Here is a 24,532-nt window from a genome sequence, read left to right as displayed (position 1 = left end):
TGAGAATAAGTGGGATTTGATAAAAAGCCACACTTCGTTAACGAAGGACTTATTTCTTGGGGTAGTACGATTCTGCATAAAGGACAACAGGTATTTTAAATTTAGAGACAAAATATATGAACAGCGCTATGGAATGCCTATGGGATCCCCAGCATCGCCAGTCATTGCAGATATTGTAATGGAGGAATTGCTGAACAAATTCATGGAAGATTTTCCACATAAACCACGTTTGCTAACAAAATATGTGGATGATATATTTGCTATCGTCAAAACAGATAAAGTCCAAGAAACGGTGGCCACTCTAAACAGCTACATGAAGTCTATAAATTTCACGTCAGAGATAGAAGTTGACGGAAAATTACCATTCTTAGATACGATGGTAATAAGACATAACAATAAACTTACATTCAAATGGTACAAAAAACCCACTGCGTCTGGGAGATTAATAAACTTTTATTCCAAGCATGAAAGAAGAATCATAGTAAACACGGCAAAGAACTTTGTCAGAAAAGTTCTATCTATTAGCGACGCATGTTACCATGAAGAAAATGTTGCCCTGATCAAGGAAATATTAACAGACAACGATTTTCCTCTATCTTTAATCAATAGCTACATACGAGCTTTTTACGCTAGACAGAATACTACTGAGATCAGACAGGATGCCAAGAAAATATTCAAGACAGCCACATACATTCCAGGCTTGTCCAACAGACTGAAGAACTCAAATATATATGACCGGGACAAGTTCCAAATAGCTTTCACGTACGACAACACTCTACGACAAATATACAGCAACATGAAAAGCAGGATTGAAAAATACGAGAAATCCAACGTAATATACCAAATTAATTGCAATGGTGACGGGTCCCACTTATGCAATAAAGTATATGTGGGGACAACTAAATCTAAGCTTAAGACAAGGATTTCCGGACACAAGTCGAATATAAAAAACAGAAATAATTTGAACGATAACAAAACAGCCTTAACACATCATTGTAGCGCTACGGGACATTGTCCAGATTTAGACAATGTGAGAATTTTGCAACAAGAGAAGCAATATAACAAGAGATACATACTTGAAATGCTTCATATTATCAATATAGAGAGCGAAAAACGGATAAATTTTAAAACAGACACGGAAAATTGTGCTTCGGCCTATAGGCAGCTAATAAGCAGAAACAAAAAAGCGCTTTGAGAGTAATTTGTTAGTTTAATGTCCCACCAATATTCGTATTATAATGTTAGACAACAACAGTTTACCTGTAGCTGATATATGTACATATATATGTATGCTGAGCGCCACGTACAGTTGGAGAAATTTGTACATGGTTGTTTTTGTCAAAATTTGTTTATATTTACGGTATTTATTTGTTTACATTATATTGTTTATATTCGTTTAATATGTAATCTTTTAAAATTAGTCGATCAGGCACAGCCAAGAGTGTAAGTTGTGTTATAAGGATGTACGTAAAATGCACTTTTTGATGTTTTTATTGTTTGTAATCTTTTCAGTCCTGAGGATGATCTCAGATTGAGGTCGAAATATCGATTAACATTAAACAAGTATATTTATTGAAAGATATAAAATATTTGGTTTTTATTTATGCGTGGCCTTGAGCTCGAAAAATTTAATAATGTTATTAAAGAACGCATCACCAACTGCGAATCTGTAAACTTGGCTTTGCCTAACAACTCGTTTGCCTACAGGAAAAATATGTCTGCTCCCATCTGTATCAATTATATCCTCCATCATGCAACTGTTCTCAAAAATCAAGGATTCAAGGTTATCTTATGTTCCACAGACATAAGCAATGCGTATAATTGTGTGAGCGTACGCAAACTGAACGACATGTTGGATTCCTTGGGTATTGAAGAAACATACAAAGAGTAGATTGCAAATTTCCTGAGTCTTAGAAAGTTATGTTTGGGTAAGGAGAAAATAGAAGTCACCAATGGTCTGCCTCAAGGTAGTTGTCTTTCCCCACTTCTCTTTAATACATATACGTCTGGACTACACAGCATTGAAGATGACAAAAGAAAAATCTTTCAATATGCTGATGATTTTCTTATTATGTCTTATGATAAATGTTTAGTAAATGCAACGTTAAATTTACAACAAAAAATTGATGAGTTTTCTAGCAAATGTCAGGATATCAACCTTTCTTTTAATGCAGATAAAACTAAAATTCTGTATCTTTCTAGATCAAATAATTTAAACATTCAAATTCTTACTCAAGGTAATCTAATACAAGAAGTCAGGGCTCTTCGTTTTCTAGGCAGAACAATTAACTCGTCTCTTATGGTCAGTGAGCAATACAATAATGTAATCAAAGCATCTCACAAAAATGTCAATCTATTTAAATGCCTTACCACCATCAAGGCTGGATTACACCCCCAAGTTGCCCTCAAATTTTATAGATCAATTGCAAGATCTAAAATTGAGTACTGTAGAACTTCAACATACAACTGTCCAAAAACAACAAATTCAAAGATACAAATTTATCAGAACAACTTTTTAAGACGATGTCTTGGCTTGACTCCGTCTACACCTATTCCACTAATTTATGCGTTAGCTAATGAGCTACCCCCAGAAAGTAGAGCTAAGTGGTTAACTGCCAAAGAAGTTACAAAAGTTCTATGTCATGATGAATCATTCAAAGATTTACTATACATAAAAAAAAATAAATGTAAGGCGCGATAACCTCCGAAGAGATCTAAGGCCGAGCTTCTCTTCCAATTTGCGTCGTGCTCCTCTTGATTTTTCCCTACAAATTGGCCGGACGGGACCTACATGTTTTATGCCGACTCCGAACGGCATCTGCAAGGCAGATGAGTTTTCACTGAGAGCTTTTCATGGCAGAAATACAATCGGAGCGCTTGCCAGACACTGCCGAGGGGCGACCCCGCTTAGAAAAATTTTCTTCTAATTGAAAAATCTTATTTCTAAAATTTTGATGTTGCTTTGCCCGGGAGTTGAACCCAGGGCATACGGTGTGATAGGCGGAGCACGCTACCATCACACCACGGTGGCCGCCAACTATACAAATATTCTAATATTAACACTAGTTATGGAAAAATATTCTCTGAGTTCAAAGAGGTGTATGACAGATTGTGTGAAGTGAGTAGCTATGTCCACTCGCCCAATTTGCGCATCATCAAGGACTCACTATATGATAAAAAAAATAACATACCTACAGAAGCCATTAAAGCTATATACACACATATGCTTAATAAATATATACACGACAACCATAAAATCTTCTTTACAGATGCGTCTGTAAATGACAACGGTACTGGGTGCGGCATTTACAATTTCTCTAACAAAAATGACTACATGTTTAAAATCAATTTCAAAACTTCTTCCACATTTGCCGAACTTCATGCCATTAAACACGCCCTAGAGATAGCTGCTAACCTTAACTACAACAAAATTACAATCTTCACGGATAGCATGTCTTCGTGCTGTCTTCGTGAACAAAAAAGTACCATAAACTCATGTGTTGTGGACATACACAACATCATTAGCAACGGAAATTTTGAGGAAGTGGTCATCATCTGGACTCCAGGTCATTCTGGAATCACAGGTAATGAGCACGTGACCATTTAGCGAAAGAAGCTACATTGTGTGAAAATGTTGTTGACGTCAAGTTGACTATTGATGAAGCGTTAAGACATATTAAAAATCAAATTTTTGGAGATTGGTTCTTAGAATTCAAGAACTTCTCCAACAATAAACCTAACACTTTAGACTACATTTATACTCATACTCATGTCAAGCCATGGTTCAAAAATTGCACTCTATCTGCTCGACAAATTAAAATACTTAACAGAATCATTGTAGGTTACACCTATGATGCTGCCTATCTACATAAAATTAAAATTCGCAATAATAATACATGCATTTGTGGCCAAACAGACAATTTTTTTCACAAAGTTTTTGAATGCCACATGCACAACAACGCTAGAGAGGATTTTGAAATTTTTAATAATCATAATTTTAAGGAAATATTTCACAACATGGATATCAGCAAAATATCACAACTATCAGATTTTTTAATTAAAATTGAAGCTAATTTTTAAGTTTTTTAAATTTTATTTTGATTTCGTGCGGTTTTATACCGTCCACCGCGCTAAATATTCGTTTAAGTAAAAAGAACACACGCAAAAGCACATGACAATATTGGTTTGATCACTGGCATGTCAAGCAAGTTGACAACACATCCGAATTGGCTTAATCATATGATACATACTGAAAGAACATCAAGCACTGCAAGAAGTGCTAGGAGATTTATCACGAAAAAGGAGGGATAACCTGGCTGTGTTGGAGCACTGCTCCTTGCCATCTATTTTAAACCAAAAAAAAAAAAAAATCATTGGGTATGTTTTCGTTATCGCTAACCAAAACATATGCAACAACAACAACACGGGTAACTGGCCTATCGGTTACCCGTACCGGTTACCTTTTGTCAATTCGCTTTTTATATGAATGAAACGCGTTCTTTTTGTTTAAATAATATTAATTCATAAATAATGCATGTTTAAAATGGTTTTTACAGTTAAAATCATGTCCTATTATTCTAGTAATTTTTACATATGTGCATTTTTATATTTATAAACTATATAAATACATTAACGTCTATTCATAGTCGTACCCTTTCCGAAACCTTGTTTTGAAGTTCATCAGTTTGCAGAGTCATATTAGTTTGGTAGGTATAGTAAGATCAGACGTAGCGAAATTAGGAAGCATGTCATTAGGAAGCATGGTGATTCATTTCGTCACCTATGTGTTCTTCCATATCCGGATTCATTCCATACTAGTCATTATAAATAGCTTGTAGAGGCCACATAGGTGTAACAATACCCTCAAGATATTTCCGTTCAAATCTTGTGGTGTACAATGAGCAAACTTTTCATAAACATGTACACGTAAACTTGTATTTGTTCTAAATTCTTCACCACATTCTAAACATAGAAATGCTGTTCTTTCATCCACTGTTTTCTCATGTTCCTGTATTAAGATTTTGCTTAAATACCATTGTGATGCACATTCTTGATTACAATATGGACAAACAGTTAATTCTAAACTTTTCGTTGTTACATCAATTGTTTCAAGGTGTTGTGCACGTAAATGAAAATTCATACTTGAACGTATTTTAGTCTTCCAATCGCATAACTTACATTTTAAATAATAGGGGGACTCATGAAAGCATATAAACTTATAAGGTGTAAAATTATATCCATTTACACACGCGGTTATATGAACGCACCTAGTAATACTCTTGATAAACTTGATTGTTTGTCAGCTGTATTATTGCACAACAAAATTTTTTTGACTGTTATACAAATAAAAAAATGCCAAGATTAAGTGAAAACCCAAAACTAAAACGCTGATGTTGGAGATTTCTGATGAAAATGCCTGCTGTAATGTCTGCAAAGTTGTATTCCTTTGAGTTTACCGCGTTTACACAATGAAATGTGCGCGTAAATTTATACAAATTGTGTAAATGGTTTTTCATACAAAATTTGACAGCTCTTTTACGCACTAGATAAATATATACGTTTACACACTTTATAAGGCATTTATATGGTTACATGAGTCCCCCTAATGACTATTGGGCATATGGAAATCTCATGGTCCAATAATTTGTTGAAGCTTGGTGTAGCTGTTTGAAAATCACACAATTTACATTTTGCACCACGTTCGTTATATTTAAATTGTAAATGTTCTGGTTTCTCTAGACGAAGCATTAAGTTTAGATCCTTTTTCCAACAATGTGCTGAATTTAATTGAAGTTCATACATTGGGCATTTTCTCATGATAAATTTTTCATAAATATACTGAGCACTCTTTATGTAGGCTCTTTTCTTAACATCTAATTCTGGTCGTACCGGATAGGACAGTTTTGCTTCAGGTCCACACTCATACTATTTTCAGATTCTGTTTCATAATTTTCAACATTGCACTTGGCATCAACATCATTATCATCATCGTAATTTTTTGATAACTCTGTTTTAAGCTTAATATTGATCAAAGGTTCAGCTTCCTTAGTATTAGAATTAGAAACATCGTCATCTCCCGTTAAGTTTTTATGAAGTTTAGTTTTATTCCTAGGTTTAAATTCTTCACTATCCGTACTAGAATTTTTACCATTATCAACATTTTTCGTGGTCTGTTTGAGTTTTTAAATTTGCCAATGGTTTGCCTTTATTGGAATCAGAATGGTCTTGGCCATCTTCACCGTGTTGCAAAGTAGGCGACATCAGCTGGTGTTGATGTTTGCGCATATTGTGGATATGTTGGTGGTTCACTAGTCATTAATTGTTTAGAAGTTTCAACTTGTTGCGATTGTTGTTGTTGTTGCTGGCTGATGATGTGGTGTTAACGTTTGTTGTACAATTTATTCGGGTGATTGCACATATTGTTGGTGTTGTTATGGTGCTGGAAAACCTTCCGATATTGAAAGTCCTTGATTAGTTTAATCCCCACGTAGTGAACTACTCCTGTGACCGCGCCCGCGGTAACTATTACATCTGAAGGTGCTTAAGTTACAGGCATAGCTGACACGCTTATATAACAGGTTGACTCTAAAGTAAAAACCAAAACAAAATATTAGAATCCGTGTTTATGAATAACATATTTAAAATAAGCTCTTACAACAACGTGATCGGTGGCTACATCCCCGTGAAAGTAGTGTGGTGTTCCTCCTTGTATAAACGTAGGTACTGGATGTGCTCAACCGTGCAGTTTTCTTCTAATTTGAGCAAATGTATGTTCTTACAGCCACAGCTGGAATATTTGGGATATTTCTATCCTCACATCGTCAAAATCAAATTACCTAGAATGAAAAAGAAACTCATATCAGTAAGAATAGATTAAAAGTATTTAATATAAGCTGAAAAGTGTTCCATAAATAGGGCTCCACACATAGCTCTTTTCTGAGAGGCAAAAGGCACAAGAGAATTTTCAGATAACTAGAATCAGGACCTGGTAAAGTAACTTCAAATGAACCTCCACCATGCCTATGCATCTTCCGTTGGCAGGGGTACCCAAAGATACTTTGCTGTTGCATTCATAGAGAACATAAAATTATAACAAGGGACAATTGATTTATGTTACGAAGTAAATTAATTAGACGTGCTACAATAACAAATAAATACAGATGACTGTTTAATCCAGGCATGCTTAACGAACGAAACGATATCATTTCGTTACGATAATCAACGCTAATAAACGAAACGAAGTCATTTCGTTTCGTTTATTAACGTTAAGAACGTCAAATTACTACGCTACCCCACGCTTATGTAGATATTCCTTGAAGCCACCGTGCCCGCTCAATATCTGTGTGAGATGGTAATTTAGTTCGCCTTGTTTTTGCTTGTACCATTACGCTATATTCCAGACTAGCATGAAGGTCCAGCTCTCTTTTCTCGAATCTTCCCACCGTTCTTGCCACCTAACTATTGTTCGTGACCTTGCGCTTTTCTTAGCATCTTCAGATGGTCGGCTGAATCCAATGCCATACAGATAGGCCATTTCACCTGAGAGTAGATCTACTGGGATTTTCCTGGATAAAACATGGATCGCGTCGTGGGAACAGCACATGCTATTCGTATAGCAGTAATGCGGTAGGCTGCTAGTATATCTTTTTGGTGGACCATTTTAGATCTGTGCCATACTGGTGCTGCATATAATATTATAGAGCTGGTTACGTTGGATAATAGCTGACGGGTAGATCCGCTTGGGCCGCCGATGTTGGGCATTATTCGCGTTAGCGTTCCACTAACTCTAGAAACTTTCTCACCCACCGCCCTGAAGTGCTCACTAAAAGTTAGTTTTGAGTCAATGATTACTCCCTAGATATTTCAAGGAGGGCTTTGAATTTATTTGATAATCTCCTATGGTTAGGACCAACTCATCCACAGTCCGCTTTGAGCTCATCAGAACCACTTCTGTCTTATTGCTAGCCATCTCCAACCCCGTGTTCAACCATTCCTTTATTCTTCCCACGGCGTCATTACATAATGCTTGGAGCAGATCAAGTTTCTTGGCCACTGCTACTACGACAATATCATCTGCATAGCCGACAATTTCCGTGCCTCCGGGAAGGTCGATTTGTAGCACCCCACCATACATCGCATTCCAAAGAGTTGGACCTAGAACAGATCCCTGAGGGACACCGCCCGTGGTGTTATGCTTTCTTAGTCCCTCATCTGTATCAAAAGGGAGTACTTTTTCGCTTAGATAGCTACAAATTATTCGGAGCAGGTACGGAACTTGTCTTGGGACACCCAAAGTGCACTCACGCTTCTCATGGCTCCAGAGGGTTAGCGGCTTCCTAGAACTTAAGCCACTTGCTGCTTCTAGATCTACCCCAATGAAACAATTGCCATACTCAGTCAGACAGTCAGTCCCCACTAAAGGCATTTGCGGCGTTCGAAATAAAGTCAGCACTGGTCCTTCAGTGCGTAGAAAAGCTGAATCAATAGGAGCACACAACGTAGTACTGTTGCACTGGGTCCTAGGCCACAGGGGAGTGGAGGGTAATGAGCAGGCGGACTCTTCCCCAGCGCGTGAGGGGGTCAGAATATACCCGCGGTAGGTATGCCTGTCGTAAAAGGCGACTAAATTACCAGATTTAAGGGGTATGTAGCGCAACCCTTCAGGTTGCCAGCGCAATATATAGCTTCTCCAAACCCAATTGTCAATCTCACCTATCCGCGGCGAATCCTGTTTCACTAACAGACGAGGCTCTGGCGACCCAAGCTCCTCATGGAACTTGGGGGTGGGAGGAAGCTGATGGCCTGAAGGTTTAATGTGGCCACATAAATCGTTCCCGAGATGGTCGGGCTAGCACCTTAATGGTGCTGTGGTACCGGAGCGTACCGGATCTGTATCCGGCAAAGGACCATCACATCGATAACACTCCCCAAAGCCTTCGGGGAGCAACCTTATCGCTACAACAACAACAACAGCAGGCGGACTCAATGTTTAATTTGTTGCGTCTCTCCCACAAATTGTCAACCTCCCAGCAGATCCTTGCAGCGGGTCTGCGCCATACTCTCCTCTTCCGGGAAGGTATCGACCCCAATCCGGGTCCTTCTCCTGACCCCAGTACTGAGAAATGGGTTTGCTGCGTTTGCCGGAAAAGAATCTTTTTAGGGCCTGAAATATTTGAATGAACTTCCTAATCACATAAAAAGTAGTAATAACTTCAATACTTTTAAAAAAAGTTTATTGGAGCATTGTAAAACCCTTCCAATAAGATAAAGTTTTTTTTTTCTTTTATTTTTTTACATGATATACCGATACTGGAGCGCGAAAAGGGAATGGTAATATTGGTAGCAGCAAAATACAATGCACCCGGCCCTAAGGAAAAGAAAATCAGTCGCCACCTGTAACTCCAAGACAGTTCCAACAACTAATTTCGCTGGAATTCTGTATTTTCAGCCTATATTTACTGTAGCTGATCGGAATCACTCGCATTCCGACAGCATTAATATAACAATAAAATTATATGATGTGTAACCAAAATAAGGTCAAACAAAAGTTGGAGCAGGGGAGAGTGGGAACACGTCCTTTTCAACCTCCCATTATATTTTGAGCTGTGCTGATCGGAATCTTCATGCATTCCGACAGCGTCTTTACTAAACAAAGTGGAGGGGTGATTGGGTACACGTTATTTTCAATTTCCAACATCCAAAGACAGGTTTAGCTGTGTTGATCGGAGACCAATACATTCTGACAGCTTAAAATACAAATATATTTGAAAAATATAAGTTTCAAATTTTGTTGCCTTAAGCTGGGAGCACTGGAGGATTGGAAACGCGTCCTTTCCAACCTTCCTTAAATGACTGGCTCCCAGACTCGTCCGTTTGTCACGCCAGTAAATATGCTGATCGGAATAACATGGCATTCCAACAGCATATTCAATAGAAATAAGTGATATAATAATGAATTGTACTTAGTAGTTTAAGTTTTAGGCCTAAACAGCCGTAATAATAAATAAATTAAATTAAATTAAATAAATTATTTTTTACATGATATATCCGAGACTGGAGCGCGAAAAGGAAATGGTAATATTGGAAGCAGCAAAATACAATGCATCCGGCCCTATGGAAAAGAAAATCGGTCGCCACCTGTAACTCCAAACAGTTCCAAAAACTAATTTCGCTGGAATTCGGTATTTTCAGCCGATATTTACTGTTGCTGATCGGAATCACTCACATTACATTATGAGGAAATACGGCACCTGAGAACACAGCCGTATGAAGCTAAAAAACAAAAGCATGTCTTCAGTGAACTCCACAAACAGGCGTCGGACCTCTATGCCGGTGATTCCTGTTCTCAAAGAACAAAACTAGCAGAGGAGGAACGCACTCTCCCTAGGGAAACGCGAGTAGTCACTCTCAACTTCGATCTGGATACCGTCGCTTCCCAAGGCAGTCGGTTCTATGTACCGGAGCGACTCGGGATTTTTCCCGACCAAGGACTGTCATTTCAGTGTGACCCCATCTAATTTGTTTCGTCCCTCCCACAAATTGTCATCCTCCCAGCAGCTCCTTGCAGCAGGACTGCTCCATATTCTCTTACTCCGGGAAGGCATCGAATCCAATCCGAGTCCGTCTCCTGACCCCGGTCCTAAGAAATGGTTTTGCTGCATCTGCGGGAAAAGAATCTTTTTAGGACGGTCATACTCTGTTCAGTGTGTCTCGTGCAAGGGATGGTTGCATCGGACAGGTTGTTCTGGGCTTGATCGCAAAACCAGACGTCCACGTAACTTTTATAAATCTTTTGTGGCTCCTTGCTGTTCACGCCCAAGGGCGTCCCGTAGTCTACGTCTAAGCGCCCCCCACTACCTTCCAGCAGCCCCGCTGCTCAGCAAGCCACAACAAGTACCCGCTGCTGCTCGCGCCCCACGGCGCCAACAACTCAAACAGCTGCTACCACTCATAACTACAATCTTCGTTGTAGAGTCGGAAGCAATGCTGAGCAGCAGCCCCTGCCCCCGTCTTCTCCCCCCCTCTTTTCCGGCAGCAATCGTGTAGGTCAGGGAAACAGACTCTTAGTCCCTACCTCCGTTTGCACCGTTTGCCAGCACAGAATATATATGTTTGCGACATCCGCCCAATGCAGCTCCTGCCTTGGGTGGTGCCACTTCCCTAGATGTTCTGGTCTCCGCGACGGCAACCCCCCGACGGGTTTCATCGCGCCATGTTGCCAGGCCGCAAACCCAAATCATCCGGGTACCCCAATGCTTGCCCAAGGACGCCCAGTCCTAGGTGTTAGCGCGCAACAAACCAGTACACCCTTGAGTACCTAAAGTTACAAATTTATTCTACTTCAAAATGCATCCTTGTGTCTGTATGTCAAGTAAATCGCCTACACGAGTTCAACTGACGTTAAGGCATTGCATTGGATCCTTTGCCTTTTCTTTTTCTTTTCGTTGGCGGCGTTGAACAAGGAGGACAAGCAGCACAAGTATTTTAGCGATCACGATCACGACCACGCTTATAATTAGATTTACAATCATATAATTGCAATAACTTAATCATTTCCTTTGTACAGAATTACACCTGAATTAAATGAATTTTACAAGGTAATACAGCTTAAAATACGTGTTATTTCTCCACCCGCCAACATTCTAAAATACTTGTGGAAAACGACAAACGAAAGCACGTTGTGGAAAATATATTGTTTCTACGCATCCGCCATTTGCTAACACGCCATGAATGACTTGCAAAATTCCGAAGTTTCCCTTGTTAGTGATGCACCTCCGCTTATTGGTACATGCAGCAGTAATCCACAATCACATGTTTCGGCGGGTAATTTATCAATTGGAACACCTGCTACCACAATGCCAGGGAGTGTGTCCGCAATATTTTCCACGAATAGTGCTTACCAAATGTCACCATACACATCGCTACATGCCGGGCTCGGAGGCCTGGGTGTACCCATAAGTCAACAGCCATGTTATACTAGCACACATATGTTGCATAACCAATATCTTTATAATGGTGTACCCTCTTATATTGGTAAACCTCAGCTAAACTCAACGTTTGCTCACCCATCTGGATGCGTGTACGGTCAGAGCCGTCACGGACCGAATAGTACCATTTTCACATCCATTCAAAGGGGTAACGACCAGCATGCATCGCAATTGCCATTCGATACATCACAGGCTAACGTGGGCACTGCATATATAGGAACATATGGCGCTGCCGCACCACACCAACCCGTCTCACCAGTGCACGGCTGTTCCGGGCAACCACATGGAGGTTTAGCGCCCGTCAGCGACAGCACGTGGGGTGGTCTATACACGCAGCCTCGGTACAATCTGGACGTAAGCCTGACACCATCGCAAGCGGCAGCACGACACGTGCTTAGTAAAGATCTGCCACTCTTCTCTGGAAAAGCAGAGGAGTGGCCGCTCTTCATCACGAACTACGAGCAATCAACTGAACGTTGTGGGTTCACTGAACAGGAAAATCTAATTCGACTTCAAAAGTCACTACGCGGGGCGGCTCTAGAAGCTGTGAGAGGGAAACTAATGATGCCCTCCACCGTTCACCTTGCCATTGCTACATTGCGCATGCTTTTCGGGCGACCCGATGTAATCCACGATACACTTCAGCGCAAGTTGAGACAAATGCCAACAGTAAAAACTGATCGGTTGCACACCCTAATCGATCTCGCTCTGGCCGTTCAAAATTATAGGGCAACGATGCAGGCGTTGGGTCTTAGCGACTATCTTAATGATCCAATGTTGATAAATGAGTTGCTGGCCAAACTTCCAGGGGATATGAAACTAGATTGGGGTAGCCGTCGAATGACTACGGCTCGCGTCGACATTATAGCATTCGATGATTGGCTTTTCGGCCTAGCATCGTGCGCCAGCCAAGTGACACCACTTAGCTCTCCCACTTATACGACTGGGGAAGAAAAGGCGGGACGAAGGGGCAACAAAGAAAGAGTCCTCATTCACGACAGTAATTCCAAAGGGCATGCTAGAACAAAACCTCTCTGTCATCTGTGTGGCAACGACCATAATCTCTCCGAGTGTCAAAACTTCAAGGCAAAGAGCAGAAATGAACGTTGGCAGGTGGTGAAGGACAAAAAACTATGCATCCGTTGCTTCGAAACGCATTTGCTTCGGCGCTGTGCATCCAAGAAAGAGTGCGGAATTGACGGTTGTAGAATGGCCCACAACCCACTATTACATAGTCGATCATTTGGAGCTGACAACAGCAAGGTGAACAATAATGACGGGCCCACAGTCCTATTCCATCAGCGCAAATTCAAGAGAACAATCTTCCGCTACATTCCGGTGACTCTTTATGGACCGAAATCAACTTTAGAGACGTTTGCCCTCATCGACGAAGGAGCATCGTGCACACTGATGGATAATAGCTTGGCCGAGCACTTGGGGCTTGACGGTCCCAGCGAAGAACTTTGTTTGAGATGGACAGGCGATATCACTCAACAAGAGGCTAACTCGAAGTTTGTAGGCTGCGAAATATCTGGCAGAGGAGAAAACTCAACGCGATACCGTATGCGTAACGTGCGCACCATCACTAACCTAGAACTACCGCAACAATCTCTAAACGCCGAAGAGCTGGCAGAGCACCATCCCTTGAGACCACTGCCTATTGTACCATACACTAATTGCAGAGCACGTTTGTTGATAGGTTTGGATAACACAAAGCTCTCCATTCCGATAGAGGTACACGAAGTCGAGGGTGATGATCTAGTAGCTGCGCGTTGCAAGTTAGGCTGGTCGGTATATGGCCATAAAAATTCCGATCATCCAGTAGAGGAAAGCTTGTTGCACGTATGCCCCTGTACGCGAGATAATCAAGTGGACAGCTTGATGAGAACATATTTTTCCATAGAATCGATAGGTACCAGCCCCACCGTCAAACCGCTCAGGTCAAAGGCAGACGAACGCGCATATACCATAATGCAAAATACAGTCAAATATAAACCATGCGAGAAGAAGTGGGAGACTGGCCTCTTATGGAGATACGACATAATTGATTTACCCGACTCCTTCCAAATGGCTTATCATCGACTTCAATGTCTTGAAAGAAAGATGGAAAAGTGCGCCGAGTTGAAAGAATTCGTCATTGAGAAAATGAATCACTACATCGACAAGGGGTACGCTCGAAAGCTTTCCGCCAACGAAGTCACTAAAGGAGGTAAGTCCTGGTTCATACCAATGTTCACCGTCATGAATGTTAACAAAAATAAGAGACGAATCGTATGGGATGCGGCGGCCAAGGTGCAAAACACAAGCCTGAACGACGTATTGCTTACAGGCCCTGACCTCTTACGATCGATGGTGGGTGTTTTAATGAGGTTTCGTGAACGACCGGTGGCTATATGCGGGGACATCCGTGAAATGTTCCACCAAATACATGTAAGGAAAGAGGACCAGGTGGCGCAACAGTTTCTTTGGAGGGATGGCGATACCAGCCGGCGGCCTGATGTATTGACTATGACTGTTATGACGTTTGGAGCGTCTTGCTCCCCATCTTTAGCCAACTATATAAAAGACAAAAATGCGCAACGTTTCGAGAAAGAGCTTCCTCAAGCAGTGGCAGCAATCGTTCAAAATACATTTGTAGACGATTGGCTGCATAGCGTAGACGACGAAGATGAGATGATTCGCTTAGCTAATGATGTCCGCCACATCCACGGTGAAGGCGGGTTCGAGATGCGGAGTTGGCTGTCAAATTCTGCGCGAGTTGTGCAGGCACTCGTGGGAGGATCAGAGTCTATAAACAAGTGCTTTGACGAGCTAAGTTCGGAATTCCAAAAGGTTCTCGGCATGTGGTGGCTGCCGAACAGTGACGAGTTAACCTTCAAACATAATTTCAAGCCGGATGTTTTTGACGAATCAAGCATACCAACGAAGAGGCAAATGCTCCGAGTGGTGATGACGATATTCGACCCCTTGGACTGCTAGGCTTTTTTGTGATCGAGGCTAAGGCAGTTCTGCAAGATGTTTGGCGGTCAGGGGTGGCCTGGGACGAGCCCGTGCATAACAAAGAACGATCGGCGTGGTGGCAGTGGGTGCGTAAGCTGAAATACATTAACGACATCCGAATTCCACGCTGCTATGTCTTGGCGAACCGTAGTGACGATAACCAGCTGCATGTTTTTGTAGACGCCGGTGTATCAGCATATGCGGCTGTAGCATTCCTGCGTTCCAACGTAATCGGCGAAGTTCAGTGCAGCCTAGTAGCATCAAAAACCAGAGTCGCCCCATTGAAGCCGCTGTCTATTCCGAGGCTTGAGCTGATGGCTGCAATTCTTGGGCTTCGGCTCGCTAAATTTATACAACAAGAGATCTCTATACAGATTAGCCGTCGTATCTTCTGGTCCGATTCGAAGGACGTGTTATGCTGGATAAGGTCTGACACCAGAAAGTTCCACCAATTTGTGGCCGTACGCGTCGGCGAAATCTTAGAAGAATCACAAGTCAACGAATGGCGGTGGGTGCCATCAAAGCACAACGTCGCGGACGACGCCACTAAGTGGAATCCCAAACTCGACGTTAACAGCGCCGACAGATGGTTTACGGGACCGGAGTTTCTGAGACTCCCGGACACTACCTGGCACACATCCGAAATACAACAATCGCAATCCACCCTGGAAACGATACAGCACATAGCAGCTGACATCTCGGTTGAAGAGGGTGCATCACCAGATCCCAAAAGATTCAGCAAATGGGAGAAACTACGTTCAGCACAGATGTGCGTTCTCCGATTTCTTCGATTGACTATAAGAGCTCCGATTAAAAACCCTATAACTCAGATGCTGCTGTACGATACGACTTGCACAAGTGCCGAGCTTCTGATATTTCGTATGTGCCAGCGCGAATGTTACAGCGAAGAACTCAATCAACTGAGAACCGGCGGGGTAAGTCGTAAAAGCTCAATTTACAAACTTTCTCCATTCACAGATAAGTACGGTCTGCTGCGCGTAAAGGGACGAATCGACGAAGCAAGGGGAGTGCCATCAGATCTAAAACAACCGATAATTCTCCCGCGGCATCACAGCGTTACAAATCTCATCGGAGACTTCTACAACCGCAAATTCCATCACCATCACAACGAGATAGTGGTAAATGAGATGAGGCAGCGATTCTGCATTCCGGGATTACGTGCATTAGTGAGAGCGGTTGCAAAGGTCTGTCAACAATGTCGCAACCAACGGGCCACGCCAAATCCACCAGAAATGGGCAGACTTCCGGTATATCGTCTTGCAGCATTTACTCACCCCTTCGCATACACAGGGGTTGACTATTTTGGACCCTTTGACGTGATGGCAGGAAGAAGGCATGAGAAACGGTGGGGCGTTATATTTACGTGTATGACCATTCGAGCTGTTCACATTGAGCTTGCGCCATCACTCTCGACTGACTCATTTCTACTCATTCTGAAATTGTTTATTGCCAGAAGAGGCGTTCCTAGGCGAAATCTATCCGACAACGGGACCAATTTTAGAGGCGCCAGTCGAATACTGGCGGAAGAGATCGAGAAAATATCGTCTGACGCTATTATACAAAAATATCCTGAAATCGAATGGTCCTTTATACCACCAGCAGCGCCACATATGGGTGGGGCATGGGAGCGCATGGTTCGCTCGGTGAAATCAGTCTTGATGGACATATTACCAAAAAGTGGTTTGCGCGAAGAAGTGCTGAGAGCTGCCCTAGCTGACGTTGAGAGCATCATCAATATGCGACCACTAACATATATTCCGCTTGACTCACACGAAAGCGAGGCTCTGACGCCAAATCATTTCCTTCTCGGCAATTCCAGCGGCATAAGAGAAAAGGATGACATCGACATAGGTCTTCCTACACAGCTGAACGAAAGCTTTCGCAATGCCGGCGACTTAGCGGACCGATTTTGGAGACGATGGCTCCGTGAATACTTACCGGGTCTAACCAGACGCGCAAAATGGTTCGATACGCCCTAAATACCAATCGCTCCAGATGACATCGTCATAATCGTAGACGAGAACACAAAGCGGAACACATGGGTAAGAGGAAGGGTACTAGATGTCATACGCAGCGCTGACGGGCAAGTCAGGAGTGCAGTGGTCAAAACCTCCAGCAGCTTGGTCACCCGCCCAGTGGTGAAACTTGCGCGCCTCGATCTGAAATCGGTGAACCCCACGCCAGAGCATGAAGTTCACGGAAGGGGGAATGTTAGCGCGCAACAAACCAGTACGCCCTTGAGTACCTAAAGTTACAAATTTATTCTACTTCAAAATGCAACCTTGTGTCTGTATGTCAAGTAAATCGCCTACACGAGTTCAACTGACGTTAAGGCATTGCATTGGATCCTTTGCCTTTTCTTTTTCTTTTCGTTGGCGGCGTTGAACAAGGAGGACAAGCAGCACAAGTATTTTAGCGATCACGATCACGATCACGACCACGCTTATAATTAGATTTACAATCATATAATTGCAATAAGTTAATCATTTCCTTTGTACAGAATTACACCTGAATTAAATGAATTTTACAAGGTAATACAGCTTAAAATACGTGTTATTTCTCCACCCGCCAACAGCAATTGTGTCCTGGCCTTCCCCAACCCAGGCGTAGTCACCCGTCACTTACCTCCAGAGTGGCGACGTCTCCCCTTATGCACTTCAGAATTCTGCAGTTAAACTGTAATGAACTAACTGGGAAGATTACGGAGATAGTCGATTTCATGAAGCGGCACAACATCCGCATTGCTGCGATTCAAGAGACTAAACTCACAGCAAGATCTGCATTGCAGACCTGTTCTGGGTATAACGTCCACAGAAAAGACCGCGAAAGCGGAAATGGAGGCGGTCTCGCGTTTATCATACACCACTCTGTGCAATATTGTATATTTGATCCTGGCATCGACCGCAGGGACAATGTCTTAGAACGTCAAGGCCTATCTGTCCGGTCAGGCGATGCAAACCTAGAAATCATCAACATCTACATCCCTCCTGTTGCCCCAGTGGATACCGCCCTAATATCAGGGCCTTACTCACTGGCAACAATCGCATTATCTTAGGCGATTTCAATGCCCATCATGATCTATGGCATTCAAACTTGCGGGCGGACAGTAGGGGTGAGATGTTGGCGGATCAAATAGAAGAAACGACGTTCTGCACAATAAACGGAGACGCCCCCACCCGTATGGTAGGAAGCTGTCACAGCTCGCCAGATATCTCAATCGTGAGTGCAGAACTCGTAAACTGCGTCAACTGGCAGCCGATGGTAGCATTGGCATCCGACCACCTGCCCATACTTATTTCGCTTGAGCGTAACGCCGACTTCATCGTCACTGAAAAACGCACTTTCATAAACTTCAAAAAAGGAAAGTGGGAAGAATATAAATCCTTTACAGACAGCCGCCTAGCTGCCCTCCCTATCCCGACTGATGCCCGCCAAGGGGAGCGTGCCTTCCGTAAGGTCATTAAATCCGCCTCGGCACATTTCATTCCCGCCGTCAAAACCAAGGAGAATTAAACAAGGGGTGCCACAGGGTGGTGTCCTATCCCCACTTTTGTTTAATTTCTACATATCTAAGCTACCTTCACCACCGGAAGGAGTCACAATCGTTTCCTACGCCGATGACTGCACAATAATGGCCACAGGCCCAGGCCCAAAGATCGATGCGCTATGCAATAAAATAAACGGATACCTACCTGATCTCTCCACTTTTTTCGCCTCGCGAAACCTGGCATTATCACCGACTAAATCTTCCGCGACCTTATTTACAACATGGACGCCCCAAATGTCGACCATTTTGAACATCCACGTCGATGGCACTACGCTACCGACTGTCCGACACCCCAAAATCTTGGGTGTGACGTTTGATCAGGATCTACATTTTGGTGAGCACGCAGCCGCAGTTGTTCCGAGAATTCAGAGCCGTAACAAAATCCTCAAATCCCTCGCTGGCAGTACTTGGGGAAAAGATAAAGAAACGCTCATGACTACATACAAAGCAATTAGCCAGCCGATTACATGCTACGCGTCACCCATATGGTCGCCAAGCCTAAAAATCACCCACTGGAAGAAACTACAGGCCTGCCAAAATACTGCTCTCAGAATCGCCACGGGCTGTCTTCTTATGTCCCCAGAACACCATCTGCATAATGAGGCGAGAATACTCCCCATCAGGGAGAGAAATGAGATGCTGACCAAACAGTTCCTGTTGAATACCCAGAAACCTGGGCATCCCAACAGACATCTGATTGAGGAACCAGCACCGCCTAGGGGCTTAAGGAGTCATCTCCGTAAGCATTTTGAGGAAATACGGCACCTGAGAACCCAGCCGTATGAAGTGAAAAAACACAAGCAGGTCCTTGGTGAACTCCATAAACAGGCGTCGGACCTTTATGCCGGGAATTGCCCGGTGAATCCAGTACTTAACGAAAATTATCCAAAACTTGCGGAAGAGGAACGCATACTCCCCAGGGAAACGCGTGTCACTCAACTTCGTTCTGGATACTGTAACAGGTTAAACTCTTACCTATCCAGAATCAACCCTGACATACAAAATGTATGCCCCGCTTGCAATGTGTCCCACATGACACCAACCATCTCTTCAATTGTAATGTGGAACCAACGCCTCTAACACCCCTTTCCTTATGGTCCACCCCTGTTGAAACGGCAAGTTTCCTTGGACTCCCGTTAGAGGATATTGATGACAATTTGTGATCGGTCGCGGCTATTAGGTGGGGCGAGCATTGCTACAACAACAACAACAACATCTGGATACCGCAACAGGTTAAATTCTTACCTATCCAGAATCAACCCCGACATACAAAACATTGTCCTGCTTGTAATGTGTCCCCACATGACACCAACCATCGCTTTAACTGTATTGTGGAACAAATGCCTCTAACACTCCTCTCATTATGGTCTACCCCTGTTGAAACAGAAAGTTTCTTTGGACTCCCGGTAGAGGACATTGATGACAATTTGTGATCGGTCGCAGGCGGCCAACACGGAAAGAGAGGCAGCAACTGCATGACCCATCGATCCCGAGCCGTTCCTGCCAGTTGGCCCACAGGGGCATTTATTAGCAGAAGGGAGGGAAAAGAGAGAACATTGGCGCAATATGCCAGGCCTGAGTCAATCTAACTTACTGGTGGGGGTTACAGCACAACTCGATAAAAAAGATAACCTAAGAACCCTAACGGCTATTCATACTAGACACTGTAGACTGAACAGTCACATGCAAAAGCTGGGTATAATATCGAACAACACATACCGATTTTGTGATGGATCAGCGGACGGTGGACCATATCCTTCTAGATTGCGGCGCAATTTCAAGACGTAGACCTAAGTTTATGGGCTCACCATGGCCAGAGCATTCCCACATTTAATCCCTCAAGCCAAGAACACTGCTGGGGTTCATCAAGGAAGTCGGCTAGGATGAGGTGCTGTGAAGGAGATGTGCAAGTCACTGTGCAATCCTCAATAAATTATCTATCTATCTACGTTCCGGTCTTTAGTTCTTAGTCTGATTAATTGTTAAATTTTTAGAATAATAAATAAATAAATAAACAAGCACCATTGTGGTACTAGCCCCACCATCTCGGGAACTATTGATATGACTACATTAAACCTTCTAGGGATTGAATATTAATAATGACCATGGAATGCTCCATATATAACTTTCCACGTTTTGAAACAGTGATGAAAAGAGCAAAATTTACAAAAATTTTAACTGGTAGTAAGGTGTTGATGTCCTCTCTTAACGCAATGTAATGACAACTGCGATGCAGGGAAAATGACAGAAATCTTGCAAATCTACTAATAATAACTAATTAATTCCTCCCCTTCTATGCATATATGTATGTATATATGGATTTTTCTCTCCAAACGCTAATTAAAAAAATTAATTGCTTTTCACATGAACTTCGAACTCTGTCGTATTTGCATTCTTCAGTTGATTATCAACAAAAGCATGACAAATTATCACTAAAAAATTCATACATGTTGCTTATATATTTAATATGGTAGCCAATTTACTTACCCTTTCTGGCGCGATGATTCCTGGACAATCGGGCCTGACTAGACGCGATTTTTTTTGCCTTAAAAGAGCGTGCTTAACGCGAACCATATCATGTTATGACACACCTTTGGTGATGCAAAAAATCAAAGACATTGCTGCTTCTAATGCTTCTAGGATAGCAGCAGCAGCTCCCGGTGGCGCCACATAAATAACAGTTGCATGCCGATCAGTTGCCTTTTTTGCTCCGGGTACATATTCAATTTTAATTCACATTACATTATCTACTATCGCAATTTTTAATCACTACAGATCAATATAAATTACCGAAGCAAATACTGGCAAACCAAGATGCGTAGTTCCAGCCTTTTTTAGGGAAATACATCCAACCAGTTTGGTACCGTATTCCAAAGCATTTTGCTTGTAAAGTACCTTGTATCCTTGGCAAATGACACGTGGATCGGCATTTAATTGATTTTGGCATATTTTGAGCTGATTCGCAACCCGGCGGAGATGATATCTCTTAGAATAATATAAATTTTTTTTTATTATTTAAAAATGCACATACATATGAATGAAAATCAGAAAGGAAATAATGTTGTTGTAGCGATAAAGAGGTAATAGTCTAGTTGAGGGGTCGACTGCTAATACGCTACCAAAAATATCGAGAGGTGTCAAACGACGCGTCTTGACATCAGTATTAATAATCCGAAGGCGGAAAATAAAAATTTTAACGCGTTCAAAAGACATTAACGAAAAACCGAAAAAAGACCCGCGGGTATCTCCGAAACCGGGGGTCGGATCCATAGTATTTTTGCGCAGAACACCTTTCTGCGTTGGCGGCCTTCGGCCGCGATTATAAAAAATAACCCTGGGCTACGCCATACCACGTCCGGGTGTGTGGTATAACCGTGGATACCGCCACGGTGATGCACAATTTTTTTTGGGGGTACGAACACAACAACAACCACATGGAAATCCCCAACTTCAAACATCTCCGGACAGAGATAAAATTTTTCTTTTCCGCCTTCGGATTATTATTCTCGAGATTAATACGCGTCGTTTGACACCTCTCTCGATATTTTTGGTAGCGTATTAGCAGTCGACCCCTCAACTAGACTATTACCCGATAAGGACACTCCCCGTTATCGACTTTGTTGGTCCTTTGCCGGATGCAGATCGGGTACGTTCCGGGAACCATTAAGGTACTAGGCCGACCATATCGGGAGCGATTTGGTATGACATGAAACCTTGTAGGCCATCCCGTCGATTCTATACAACTTAATATGGTAACGATTTAAAAGAGGGTACACCACGTAATTTTTATCAAAAATTATCAAACGTGGAATCAAAAGACGCGCCTCGAGCTCCGTTTTTATTATCATTTGATATTTTTAAATTAGGTGGTGCACCGTCTTGTACAACGTTACCCTTAATATTATTTTGGGCGAAGGCCGCCAACGCAAAGATGGTCTCTGCAGCAAAATTTTTAATTTCCGTCACATGTCACAACTAAAATTAACTTAATGTTATTTTGGGGAAGGCCGCCAACGCAAAAAGGTGTTCTCTGCAACAAATTTTTTACTTGCCGTCACATGTCACAACTAAAAGCACAAGATATTTTTCGTAGTAACCAAAGATATTTTTCTGCGTTTCAACGTTTTCCGGAATAATTAATGAACTGTCATTTCGATGACAGCATGAAACGTCGATGTGTTAGTGGAGAGCGAAAAAAGCTTTGAATATGTGGGGAAAAAAGAAAATGTCATTTACGCCCCGATTCTAGTGTGGTAACAACATTCTTTACCATGGTAACGAAATCATGTGGAAACTTTTACACCCTTTTGGTATTCTATCCGCGAAAGTAGCCGGATAATTTTTTACCCACAAAAGTAGATGGTTACATCGAAATAACCAAACAACAGCTGTTGTTTAGAAACAGGCAAAACTGAAAAATGAAGAATTGTATGCGGAAATAAGTAAAGATAATAGTAAAATAGTGTTGCCTCTTGCTATATATTATATATTTGTTTACATTATGTATTTTCACAGAATAAATTACAATATAACTATGTAAAATCTTATGCATGTATGTACATATATACACATCGTTTCATTTATTTGTTAACCTCGTATCTACGAGTGACACATTTTCGGTAAAGCCATGGCGGAACCATACAAGGTGGCTGCATGGTGACATACCTACAAACATAAATAAAAATTCCATGTACTTTGTTTTTGTAAATTCGATGGACGAATGTCAAAATCGAACTGCGCCGGAAGTTGATGTATCAAATCAAATAAAAAAGTTTATATTCAGCTGTCGCATGCTGCCACTTTGTATCGTTCCGCCATGGATAAAGCGAAGAAAACCAACTTTTAAATTTCACCACAGACATTGGTGAGTTTTTCGATGATGACAGCGTTACCACTTTGGCCAGAATCGCGAATAAAAGAACTGGAAACGATTTTCGGTTACATAATGTTCTGGGGATTATTTTACCGGTAACGCTCAGAATCGGCCCGTTAACCGAAAATTTAAAGGCAGAATTCGCTTTCATACATTTATGCGACATTTGCTCAGCTGAATTCACCACTGAAGTTGGCGGTAGATCGAGCATAACAAGTCATCTTTCTTCAAAAAAACACCAAAGCAGTTTAAATTTGGCAACTACCTCCCACAAGGTAACCAGCTTTGTAAGAGGTGAACAATTTGGAGATTCTGAAAAGAAATTGGCAACTGCTGAAGTTTAACACAACATATCACGCCGTAATGCATAACCAAAGTTTTAGAAGCTTAGACTGTGTATCCAAAATTAACCGATGTTTATATAATAAAAAATTTCACTGCCCTAGAACTAAAGGTGAGGCAATAGCGGCACCAATAATCGATTGCATTGATTCTCATAAGGTTGGTCGAATCAGCTGTTATAAGGTTACCGATACGGTTACCGATAAAGCACCAATGTCTCCAGCTTTAAGTGTGCATGGTTCCATAAGAATACATGCAAAGAATATTTTGTCGGTACGTGTCGCGTCGCTTAGTGTGCACGGACTTTAATTGGTCAACTTGGTCGTGTCGTGTCATCCGACTGTCGATATATGTGCATGGTTCCATAAAGGCCGCGGTACAATGACAATTTTCATTTAGAGCGTTTAACACAAGCTATACTGTTTTCAAACAGAAACTTAATGATCTCATTTCATCTGCTAATGAAATCGTAAATTTTTTGCTTTCACACAGAAGTAATTGCTCGATTAGTATGAACGATGAGACAGACAATCATGGCGGAACGATACAAGGTGGGAGCATGGTGACATACCTACAAACAAAAAAAATCCATGTACTTGTAAATTCGATGGACAAATGTCAAAATCGTAGTTCATGTATCAAATCAAATAAAAAAGGTTATAATCAGTTGTTCGATGCGGCCACCTTGTATCGTTCCGCCATGCAGACAATGACATTTACTTTGACAAATGACATTTTTAAGCACTGAACACACCAAAAACT

General features: G+C 42.0%; 1 long non-coding RNA gene across 2 annotated transcripts; it reads right to left on the bottom strand.

Moving 5' to 3' along the window:
* Window positions 1-4,488: 4,488 nt before the first annotated feature.
* Window positions 4,489-23,708, bottom strand: LOC137250221 (uncharacterized). Of its 2 annotated transcripts, XR_010952873.1 has the most exons (5): window positions 23,582-23,708; window positions 22,145-22,754; window positions 21,043-21,540; window positions 6,656-6,836; window positions 4,490-6,585 (listed from the first exon to the last, which is right to left on the bottom strand). It is a non-coding gene; the product is annotated as an uncharacterized lncRNA (long non-coding RNA). The 2 variants fall into 2 exon arrangements; XR_010952872.1 differs by having other exon boundaries at window positions 4,489-6,585; window positions 21,043-22,754.
* Between the last annotated feature and the right edge of the window lie 824 nt (window positions 23,709-24,532).

This window comes from Eurosta solidaginis, chromosome 4, assembly GCF_040869045.1.
Source record: "Eurosta solidaginis isolate ZX-2024a chromosome 4, ASM4086904v1, whole genome shotgun sequence".
In the NCBI taxonomy this organism is placed as follows: domain Eukaryota; kingdom Metazoa; phylum Arthropoda; class Insecta; order Diptera; family Tephritidae; genus Eurosta; species Eurosta solidaginis.
Note: the sequence above shows the minus strand (reverse complement) of the source record. Positions and strands in the feature narration are given on the sequence as shown.